Below are 11,810 nucleotides of genomic sequence, written 5' to 3'. Positions count from 1 at the left end.
AACAATGGTCAAACGTATACTTTTTTATTAAATAAATAATTTTAATTTTTAAAAGGTTTATTTGGTATTTTTAATTACTTTCACATGTCATGGTGGACTTGTGAATGTGTTCAGACATATCTAAATGTCATATAGTCAATCACAATATTCAATGGATAGCTGTTATAATTATTCATAAAATAAAATCATGGAATATTTGAAGACTGGAAAATAAGCAGAAGCTAAATCATAAATGTTTAAAGGCCATACTAAGGATTTTTGTTATTTTTTCCTAAGGAAAATGGTAAGATATTAAAGGTTTGGGGAAGTTAGATTATAGCCACATCTACATTTGTCTGGCTGCAGACATATTGGGGAGCAAAAAATATAGGAAATGGAACATGTGAATATCAATGATGGTCACCTTGACTTTGACCTTAATAACAAAATCAGAAGTTGCTGACTCAAAAAATATGGCAGGAGGCTATCCAGAAGGTGACATGCATGAGCTTTTCTGTCACAGAATGCTAGTATAAGTGATGTGCAAAATTGTATTTCTACATAATTTAAAAAAATGTTTGGCTGAGCACTAGTAGCCTACATCTGTAATCCTAGCACTCAGGAGGCTGAGATCTGTGGCTCGAGGTTCTAAGCCAGCCTGGGAAGAAATGTCTCTAACCCACTCCAAACCAGAAGTGGAGGTGTGGCTCAAGTGGTAGAGGGGCAGCCTTGAATAGAAAACAGAAACAAAAACTAATGGAGAATGTGAAGCCCTGAATTGAAGTCCCAGTACTGGCACAAACAAATCTTTGTTTGGTTTGCCCTAACAACTAATCATTATCATTGTCATCTGAGGCAGAAATAAATTCTTTTATTTATTTTTTGTTCAGTCATGGGGCTTGAACTCTGAGCTGGGCACTGTCTCTGAGCTCTTCAGCTCAAGGCTAGTGGTCTACTACTTGGGCCACAGCACCACTTCCAGTTTTCTGGTTGTTAATTGGAGATAAGAGTCTCACAGACTTCCCTGCCTCTGCTGGCTTTAAATCGCAATTCTCAGATCTCAGCCTCCTGAGTAGCTAGCTAGGATTACAGCAGTGAGCCACCAGTGCCAGTCAATAATAAATTCTTAGCTCTGACTTTTTAATACTAAGAAGCATTTCTTATCCTCCATCGACTAGACAATTAACAGGTCTCATATGTTTTATGACTCGTGCTTATGAGGAAAAGAGGAGGCATACAGAAGCAGATATGGCGCGACAAGCCCATAGTCCCATTCGTTACTTGGGAGGCTGGAGGCAATAAGACATTCAGTTTGAGGCCAGGCTGAACTATACAGTGAGAATTTGTAAGTGAACTGAACACCGCAGGGGGGGAAAGGGGGAGGGGGGAGGGGGTATGAGGGACAAGGTAACAAACAGTACAAGAAATGTATCCAATGCTTAACGTATGAAACTGTAACCTCTCTGTACATCAGTTTTATAATAAAAACTAAAAAAAATATATATATAGTATAAAATCAACAGGAAAAAAAAGAAACAAAACAAAACAAAAGGGCTCTAATGATAGAACAGCCTCTTCAGGGTTATGGTTCTCTAGGGCTCCCTTTGTTTCTCCACTTGAAAATCTGTGCTGCAACAAGCATCAGGGTGAGGACTCGTGATCTCATTTTCCAAGTAAGGTGGCAGACTCATTCCGGTACTTGCTCCCACCCACGGATTTTGAAATGCAGTTTATGGCAGTGGCCTAAGTGTCTGTCACCAGAGACAGGTAGTTACCAGTCACCAGATCCTTCCTATGGGCTTTCGCTGCATCAGCTTACAAGGTTCTCCCAGCTGCAGACTCCAGCACCTAAGGTGCACAGTCCATTATCCTTTTAACTGATAGCACAGCTTCCTGGCCATTATCCTTCACATCTCTCCCCTCCCTGGGTCCAGCTCACAGAGGATGGACCTTTTCAGGTTAATGACTTATGCTTTCCAATGCCCTTCATGATATAATAGAAAAGTAAGGTTATTTGAACAAAAGAAGCAGCATTAGCCAGGTGCCAATGGCTCCTTTTTGTAATCCCGGCTAGAGAAGGCTGAGATCTGAGGATCATGGCTGGAAGCCAGCCTGGGAAGGAAAATTTATGCAACTCTTATCTTCAATAAATTAACAAAAAAGCCCAAAATGGAGCTGTGGCTCAAGTGGTAGAATGCTAACCTTGAGCAAAAGAAGCTTAGGAGCAGCACCCAGGCCCTGAGTTCAAGTCCCAGTGCCCCCCCCCCCAAAGAAGCAACATTGAAGGAAGGGGTGACATTGTCCAAGAAGACTTCTACTCATTACCTGACTCATGGAATTGTAACCTCTCTATATAACACCTTAATACTAACAATAAAATTATCTTTTAAAAAAAAAAGAAGCAGCATTAAGGAACTTTGGTGTTGCTTAATGAGCATCCTTTGCCTTGCTTTACAACCGGACACATAAAGTATAACCTCCAAGAAGCCTGCATCATTAGAATGAGCTGGAAGGCATCTTAGCTTGTTTTGTGTGTGCCAATCCTGGGGCTTGAACTCAGGGCCTGGGCTTTGTCCTTGAACTTTAATTGCTCAAGGTTAAGTATTCATTCTACCACTTGAGCCACACAGCTCTACTTCTGGCATTAATGGTGGTTCATTGAGGTTAAGGCTCTCACAGACTCTCCTGCCTGGGCTGGCTGACTTTGACCCACAATCCTCAGATATCAGCTACCTGAATAACTAGGATTACAAGCTTGAACCACTGGACATCCAGCGCTGAGAAGTTCTAACAGCTCTGCATTACCTCTACTCAATTCTTGAAAGTTATCTGAGGCAGCGTCTCACTGTAGCATTCTTTTAGTTCTTTTAATGCCTCCAAGGGGTGAGGAGGAACAATAAGGGTGGCAGAACAGGTTAATCACTTTGCTAATCAGGAAGATAACTACAAAGATGCACACCCAGCACTTTAGTAGGGGACAAATAAAGTCATAGATTCCTGGATAGGAAAACCACTCCTGAATTTTGGCTGAGCAGCTAGGTCATCCATACGTCTGTTATCATAAGGCAAGTACAGAAGTTAACCACTGGACTTTGGTCCTGCATGTATCCCTTTGCCAGATGTTGATCTGTGGCTGTGCTCACCTGGTTGTTTGACTTGGTAAGCACTCATTAGAGACTGCTCCTAATGATCCCCATCTCAGACTTTGCATAGTTGAAGGTCACAGCTAGTCAAAATCCACCTTGATGGTACCGGAATTGACCACTGCTAAAGCCCACATCTGAAGCAGATAGTGCCTGGGGACTGGTGACATCTTCAGAGACGGGTCCGGAAAGGTTCAGAGGGCGCAGAGGCAAGTGGTGCGGTTCCCAGGACTGCAGGCCCTGCTGGCTGGCAGGGGCGGGAAGGATGGGCGGGAAGGGCCCCAAGGGCCGGCGATGGGCGGGGCAGAAGGCAGGCGCTGGCTACCTGCTCTGCAGGGCGCAGCTGCAATTGGCGAGCGGCTGCGCGGCCAGCGGACACCTCCCAGGCACCAGGGCGCAGGTTAGACGCCCTTTGCGGGCTGGGGACTCCAACTGGGAAGAGGGGCTGGAACATCAACTGGGAGGGAGGCTTGTCTGGGGGCGGGGACTCACGGAGAAGGGAACTCAGATGGAGAGGGCGCTCAGGTCGGGAGGGGTGCGGACAGAGGAGGGTCGCTGGGAATGGAAGATGCGCTCAGCTTGAGAGGGGGGATGGAAGGTCCCGGTGATGCGGAAGCCGGCCTGGGAGTTCTCTTGGGGCTGGGGAGCGATCGCCTTCAGAGCTCCAGTCTGAGCTCTTACACTTCTGCCCAAAACAAAACACCTGCCGCCCTGGAAAATTCGTGGCTTAGAGTCCCCAGCGAGTCAAGCCCATCCCACCCAGAGAGCCCAAGAGTCCCCGTGTAGCTTGTGGACACTTGCACCCCGACTGTCGCCCTTTAGCTCCGATCTGCAGTAACACAAACCAGGAAGTTTGGTATCTAAGAATGAGAAGAGATTGATTTTTTAAAAAAGAAAAGGTCCCCCAGTCATTAGCGTTTTGTTAATACATCGAGGGGTAGAAACCTCAGGGGCATGGGAGGTTAGCTAAGGATGTGCCTTGGCGCAGTTAGGGAATCTAGTGCTTTATGAAACGCAAATCCCTTTAAAATGCTCAGATTGGCCTCCCTCTTAAAGTTGGAAATGACCATTTCCTTTACAATCTCTTACATGCCACACCCTTCTTTATTGCTCCACCCGGGACTCCACTCCCCCCTGAGGTAGCCTAGCCTTCTAAACCGAAAGACTGTAGCCTTTTGCCAGTGATCACACACTTGTTTTAAAAGGTAGAAAGGCCTGGCCCGGTGATCTATAATCCTAGTTACTCAGGAAGGATAAGATCTCAAGATCAGGGTTGGAAGCCATGGCTGGCAGGAAAGTCCTTGAGGTTCTGAACTTCAATTGACCAGGAGGTGTGTGTGGGGTGGGGGTGGGGGGGCGGGGCGGGGGGAGGAGAGGGGAAAGGAGAGGGATGAGGGGAGAGAAGAGGAAAGAAAGAAGGAAGGAAACAGTGTGGCTTATTGTTTATAAGAAATGAAGTATGTTTATTACAACAGAATATGTTTTTTTGTGCTACAGTACCATTATGAGATGTAGGCTTAGGGCCACTTCAGACTTAGTAAGTCATGAAAGTTACTTGATTTAATAACCATGTGGTTTGGTCACCCTCTCTTGGTCAGAATGTGAGAAAGACATGGAATTGATACTGAGGCTTTATAGAATCTGAACCCTGGGTTTTACAAGGAGGAGTGGCTGTGATAAGAACGGTGACTACATATCTCTGGCACATTATTTGTTCTGATGTTACGGGAGCCACACATGCAAGTTCCTTCTTTCTAAGGAGCTTTGATTCCTTCTCAGCTCCTCGGTGGGAGGTGGAAGCAATACTGGGCTCTTGTCCTCGTATTCTGTATATTCTGGGTTCTTCCCCAGGTCTTCTGATAAAGGCTAATTGTCATAGCAGAGATGAAGCTGTTGAGTCGTACTTGTGACACCAGTTATTCTTCTAGTTGGGGGATTTGCACATGGATCCTTGACATATTTGACCAGGAACCCTGAAAAAAGAAGGAGGAAGACTTGTGTGGAAAGGATTTGGTTTTCTAACATTTACTAGTGGAAAATGGATCAGGGAAATTTCACCTTATATAAAGTTACTTTCATAACCAGTCCTTGAAATGTCAAAACTTCTTAAGTGTAAGAGAAGTCATTAGTGTGTTACCAACAAACATGCACAAACATAGGCAACATTTCTTAACCTATCATTGTTTCTATAAAGAGGTCAACAGACCCTAGATTTTCTTTTACCATATTAGAATATACTAAATATGAATGGGAGTTCTGTCAACATGGAAGAAAGAAGTCACGAAAGTGCTGCTTATTGTGTACCCTTGAGTCAAAGACTATTTAGGAATGGGGTTTTTTGTCTTACATAATGCAATCATAGACGAGGTAGAGACTCTTACGAGAACTGTATTCTGAGGCCTAACTGAAGATATCAGAGTTACAATTGGCTCTCTATGTCTGTATGGAACCACCTTAAATCAAAAATTGGAAATAAAAGTGAATATACTAAACATGTGCTGGCTTTTTCTCTTGTCATTATTCCCTAAACTAAATAATATAACAATTATTTACACAGTATTTACATTTTATCAGGTCTTTTTTCTTTTAGTCATGGAGCTTGACTGAACTCATTGTCTGGGCACTGTCCCTGAGCTCTTTTGCTCAAGGATAGCACTCTACTACTTAAAGCCACAGCTACACTTAACTGGAGATAAGAGTCTCACAGATTTTCTTGCCCTGGCTGGCTTAGAACCACAATCCTCTAATCTTAGTCTCTTGAGTAGCTAGGATGATAGGTGTGTGTCACCAGCACTCATTTTATCAGATCTTCTTAAGTAACCTGAGATGATTTCAAGCATATAGGAAAATATCTATAGGTTAGGTATTCATGAGGGTTCTGGAACTAATTCTTCATGAACACCGAGAGTAGACTGTATTTAAGTCTAGAAAAATGTCTATGAACCTGAACTAGGCACTAGCAGACAAGGTAATTTGGCTGCATGTCACCGTTGACTGCATAGCTTTGAAATTTATTAGTTCTAGGATTTTGTTGTTATTTGTATTTTCATTTTTATTTGTTTTTGTTTTGGTGCAGTACTGGTAGCTTTTGCCACTCAACATTGTCACTCTATACTTCCAACTTTTTGCTTATAAACTAGAAATAAGAACCCTTCAAATTTGTCTGCCTAGGCTGGCTTCAAACCAAGATCCTCAGCTCTCAGTATCCTGAGTAGCTAGGATTATAGGCATGAGTCCACCAGCAACTGGCAGTTGCAGGTTTTTACTGCATTTGTATTGAGTTGTTTTGTCTCTCCCTGCATTATTTTTGTCTCTGCCTGATATTAACCCTTGCTTGGTAGAGGGCTTAGCTCTTTTATACCCTTATCATTTCATCTCATTTTCACTTCTTTCTCATAAGCTCCCCAAAGAGGATATGCTTACCTTTGATATATCATGATGTTTACATCCATCGTAACAGCTATGCAAATACAGTTGCCAATCCAGGCAGGTGAAATACCCTGCCTGACCTTTACCCTTCCTTTGTGCACCAGTCTAGATTGTATTTCCTGGTGTTAGTCATTGCTGCATTTTCTTCAGTTGCTTACTGTTTTGAGTAAACACCAACTCTTTCTCAAGCTTGGACAGAATAAATATAATTCCTCTCAATAAACCTTGAAGTCTTCCATCAATTTTATGTTGGGGAGAGTGGTGTGCTTAGATCTCGATTCTCGGGAATTGATTATTCTTGGGCCTCTAGTAACACAGGGACCAGCCCATCCCATATTGCGATCCCGGGAATTCTCTTTCTGTTGGGTTGGGTTGAGCTGAAGCATAGCTTCCACAAAAAGAGCTCATGGAGACAGAAGCAGACTTATCTCACAGCCAAGGAAGCTCATGGCGCCTTCTTGAGTACCAAGAATTGTTTCTTGTTGCCTAGTGAGGAGAAAAGCCAGCTCACCATAAAGAAGCATATGGGGTAGATCCTCCCTCCCTCCCTTCCCCCCACCTCTCTCTTTCAGTTGTGTGCCTTGAACTCGGGGACTGGGTGCTGTCTCTGAGCTTTTTCCCTCAAGACTAGCACTCTACCACTTTGAGCCACAGTGCCGCCACTTCCTGTTTTCTGGTGATTAATTGGAAATAGGGGTCTCACAGACTTTCTGGCATGAGCTGGCTTTTGAACAGAGGTGATCTCAGCCTCCTGAGTAGTTAGAATTATAGGTGTGAGCCACCAGTGCCCAGAAGGACAGATTTTCCTATCTTGAGAACATTTTAAGGTCTCATGATCTTAAGACAAAGAGCCTTGAACCTTTAGGGTCCCAATGAATCATTACTTCTTTGCTCATCCTAAATACATACTTACTTTAAAAACAATTTTAAATTTTATTGTAAAGGGGATGTGCAGAGGTATTCAGTTATATAAGTCAGGTAATCACATTTCTTTTTGAATAGTGTCACCTCTTCCCTTGTTCTCTCCCAGTTTTTCCCCTCCCACCCCCCCCACCCCCGACCTCCTACAAGTTGTAAAGTTCATTTCCAACATGGTGTCTAATGAGTACTTCTGAATTGGTTCATCTTTTGTCCCAATGTTTCTGTGCTTCCCCTTCTACTCTCCAAATCAGATAAACTTATATACAAGACAGAGGACACAGAAATCAAAAACAGCGACAAAAGGGAATAAACCAAAGGAAGCAAGAGAAAGGAAGGAAGGAAGGAAGGAAGGAAGGAAGGAAGGAAGGAAGGAAGGAAGGAAGGAAGGAAGGAAGGAAAGAAGGGAAGAAAGGAGAGAGAGAGAGAGAAAGAACTGCAAACAGTACAATAAACCTAACGGTTTATTATGCTTGAACATGATTAACTAACATGCAATCTAAACATTCACTTGGTAAGAACAAAGGAGGATATTTTTAGGAGAGGATCACAAGGACTCAATAGCTATGTGCATATGATCATATAAAATGATGCTTATCAAAATGAACTCCAAGAAATTGTACTGTTTGTCATACTCACTTTTTTTTTTCCAGGAACACTTTCATACTCAGTTTCATAGCTCATTTTTTGCTAGTAATTTCATGCCTTTTTTGAAAAGTTGGCTTCCCAAATTATACAAGACTCAGCTGCTGTTTGAGAACTTGTAATGTAGGATGCACTTTTACGCTGGCTTAATAATTTGGAATATCGATTGGAAATAATTCCCTCCTTGAATTTTGAAAGAATTATTCTATTTTCTTCTACTTTCTCAGTGTACTGGTTTGTTTGCTTGGTTTTTGCTTTTGTGGATTATTTTTTTCAGTATTGTGATTTGAACTCTGGCCTTGTGTTTGCTAGGCAGGTGCTCTATTACTTGACTCATACTCTAGACCCTTAGTGTATTATTGAGTGTGTCATTTTAATTCCATATCACTTGGACTTTGCTTTCATTTCTGTGAGGCAAGGTATCCTAAGGCAAATGGCTATCAGGAACTCAAAAACTCAAGCTTGTCCACTTACTTCCCTTAGGATTAAGGGAGTAAAGCCCTTTAGGGGGAAATGAAGCAGGATAACTTAAGAAAAGTGAGGCCTGGTGAAGGCAACTCAGAAATATGGTGTTTAGAAACATAGAAGTGCCATCTTTGCATCAAAGAGAGACAACAGGATGCATTCCTTCCTGAGAAAATTGCTTCTCCAAATTTAAGCCACCTCTTGCCCCAAATGCAGATAACAGGCTCCTCCTTATCTCAAGGACTAGGATCTGTCCTAGAGCAGGATCCATTCTTACTAAGAAACTCAGAAAGTAACACCAACTGTGATTAGAACAAAGACAGAACACCTATGTTTGCATAACTTTGAAGCCAGACCCCTTGCCTTCCCATATAAATACTCCAACAACCAAAGAACTGTGTGTGTTTCTATCTTCCTGTGAGAGCAACCACACTCTAATAGAGTGTGCCCCTGCCCTTCTGCTTGTCTGTTTGTCTGCTTTTTGTCTGTCTTCTTGCCTGCTTGTTTACTTACTCAATAGAGCTCTGCCAAAATTTCTTACCATTGTGATTTATCTAGAAATTCTTATTTTCCGATCAAAGTCAAGGACCCTAGATGAAGAGTTCCTACATTTAAAGGGGCTTCACTAATCTTCATCTGTGTATGGTGACATCTGGAAATGCAAAATTTCCTCCTTTATTCCTCATCTTCTGATCATTCTTGATACTGCTAGTTGGTTGGGGTTTTTTTTGTCACTGTACAAGATACTTTATAGGTATTGTTTTATTTTTAGAAATATCTAGCTAAATTATCTAGGTATTGTCTGTCTATCTATCTATCATCTTATCTATCTTAATAATACCTGAACTCCAGAACTTGAGCTTGCTTAGCTTACTTTTTCAGGTGGCACTCTTATCACTTGAGACATGCCCCTAACTTGGCATTTTGCTGGTTCTTTGGAGATGGAGTCTTGTACACTTTACAGCCCAGGCTGGCTTCGAATTGTGATCCTCAGATCTCAGCTGTAATTACATGAACCACCAGTTCTCATCTTCACATTTATTCATTTTTAAATAGTGTTTCTACTTGTCCTTGCTACTGTCTCTTATCTCTTATCTCTTATGCCACCTTCCTATGGACAATGCTACTTTTTAGATGGCGTGTCACAAAATAGACTGAGTAGTTGTCAGGGGTGAAAACTCTAATATTGCCTTATTCAATGTTTGGTTATTTCTCAGGTTCTTACAGAAAACCTCCCATTACTAACCTTCTTTCTGCTGGGATTCCTTTCTGTCCTTGGCTTCCAGGCCCTGAAGGTGGTACCCTTCATTTTCTTCTGCTCTCTTTGATCCAAACCTTCTCTTTGATCTGTTGTAATGTTGGTTTTCTTCTCCCGCTCCCTACCTTTATCTACCTTCTGATATATTTCCTAGAATGCACAGTGTGTCTTAGGTTCTGAATACCTGCCTTGCCAACTGTGCAGTTGGTTTCTCAGAGTAACTCAGACTCAAGATGAAAGTCTCTCTTCTGGGTGTTTCTGGCTTCTGTGAAGAGGTTTATTTTTTATAGAAAGGCTCTAGCACAATATCTGAGCTATATTGAATATGAGTGGTGTTTCTCTATCTTTACCATTCATAGTAGAACCTTGCAGGGTTCCAAGTCTGACTACAGCTTGACTGAGCACAGCCTGGCATAAATCAAAGTTGCTCCTAATGCTAACAAAGGTATGCTTCTCCAAACACATCTATATCTGTATCAACTTGAAAGTCATTTCCCCCAAAATCTTTAGAGGAAACTAATGTGCAGGATGAGGTACCACGTTTGAGGAAGAAGAGCTCCCCTGTTCACTGTGTATGCCACTTAGTATTTCTAGATGATCAAAGAGCTCCTCAAACTCTGCAGTTGAAGTGAGAAAGTCCTGGCTCCTATAGCTCACCCATGAGAGTTCCACGATATGGATCAAAGTACCATAAAGGAGAGCTAAGCTCTCTGCCTTTATTCTTCCTCACCATGGCCAAATTTGCTCTAATTTCTGCATGTCATTTCTGTTGGTGTGTTGGTGAGAAGCACAGACATCAGGGATTTTATAATTATGAACTACCATGGATATTTCATCTTGCAACCTATCCATTTCAAAAACAAACATTATTCAGGTGCCTCCGCCGAGATCTGAGGATCTCGGTTCCATGCCAGCCCAGGTAGGAAAGTCTATGAGATTCTCATCTCTAATTAACCACCAGATAACCAGAAGTGGTGCTGTGGCTCAAAGTGACAGAGTGCTAGCCTTGAGTGAAAAGCTCAGAGACAGTGCCCAGGCCCCTGAGTTCAAGCCCTACAACCAACGAATAAAAACAAAAGCATAGGGGCTGGTGATATAGCCTAGTGGCAAGAGTGCCTGCCTCGGATACACGAGGCCCTAGGTTCGATTCCCCAGCACCACATATACAGAAAACGGCCAGAAGCAGCGCTGTGGCTCAAGTGGCAGAGTGCTAGCCTTGAGTGGGAAGAAGCCAGGGACAGTGCTCAGGCCCTGAGTCCAAGGCCCAGGACTGGCCAAAAAAAAAAAAAAAAAAAAGCATAAAACATTACAATCCTAAGCTGGGGGCTGGTGGCCCATGCCTTTTTCCCTAGCTACTTAGGAGGTGGAGAGCTCAGATCATGGTTCAAACACAGTCCAGAAAGAAAAGTCCTTAAAATATTTTTTATCTCTAATTAACCAGGAAAAAAGCCAGAAGCGGAGGTAGGGCAACTGGTAGAGCACCAGCCTTGAGCAAAAAAGCCAAACAGGAGCAGATCTTTTGACTCAGAGCCTAATGTTTTCTAATTTAGTATTCCAGTAAAAGTTCCAAATTTTCAGAACATTTTGGAAGATGCAAAGAAAAGAGGCCCTGATCAAATGCCACTCCTTTTATGAGGCCTTTTCAAGTTCTCTTGTGAGAGTTACTTCTTTTTCTGTGTACTATTGCTACTTATGAATCACATACCATCCAATCTTTCCCAATTACACTGGGAAAAATTCCACTGGGTTAGGAATCATTTATATTCATGTTATTAATTCCACAGCATTCAGTAGAATCTGATAGCTAATTGACTCACAAGATGAAGTGACAGAGAAAGACAAAGAAAGAATGAGGAAGGAAAGCAGGAAGGAAGGAGGGAAAGAGGGAAAGAGGAAGGAAAGAAAAGAAGGAAAAAGGACAGTAAGAAAGCAAGAAAAAGAGAACGAGGGGCTGGGAATATGGCCTAGTGGTA

At 42.4% G+C, this 11,810-nt stretch overlaps 1 protein-coding gene across 1 annotated transcript in view; it reads left to right on the top strand.

Annotated features, from left to right (window-relative positions):
• Positions 1 to 3,423: 3,423 nt before the first annotated feature.
• The window catches only part of LOC125349471 (transmembrane protein 45B-like), a 30,762-nt gene continuing 22,375 nt past the window's right edge, over positions 3,424 to 11,810 (top strand). Inside the window, exon 1 of the mRNA XM_048343644.1 lies at positions 3,424 to 3,522. The gene's annotated coding sequence lies outside the window, so the exon portion shown is untranslated. The remainder of the gene's footprint in view (positions 3,523 to 11,810) is intronic.

The sequence above is a fragment of the Perognathus longimembris genome, chromosome 3 (genome assembly GCF_023159225.1).
Source record: "Perognathus longimembris pacificus isolate PPM17 chromosome 3, ASM2315922v1, whole genome shotgun sequence".
NCBI lineage: Eukaryota > Metazoa > Chordata > Mammalia > Rodentia > Heteromyidae > Perognathus > Perognathus longimembris.
This window is presented reverse-complemented; position numbering and strand designations above follow the sequence as displayed.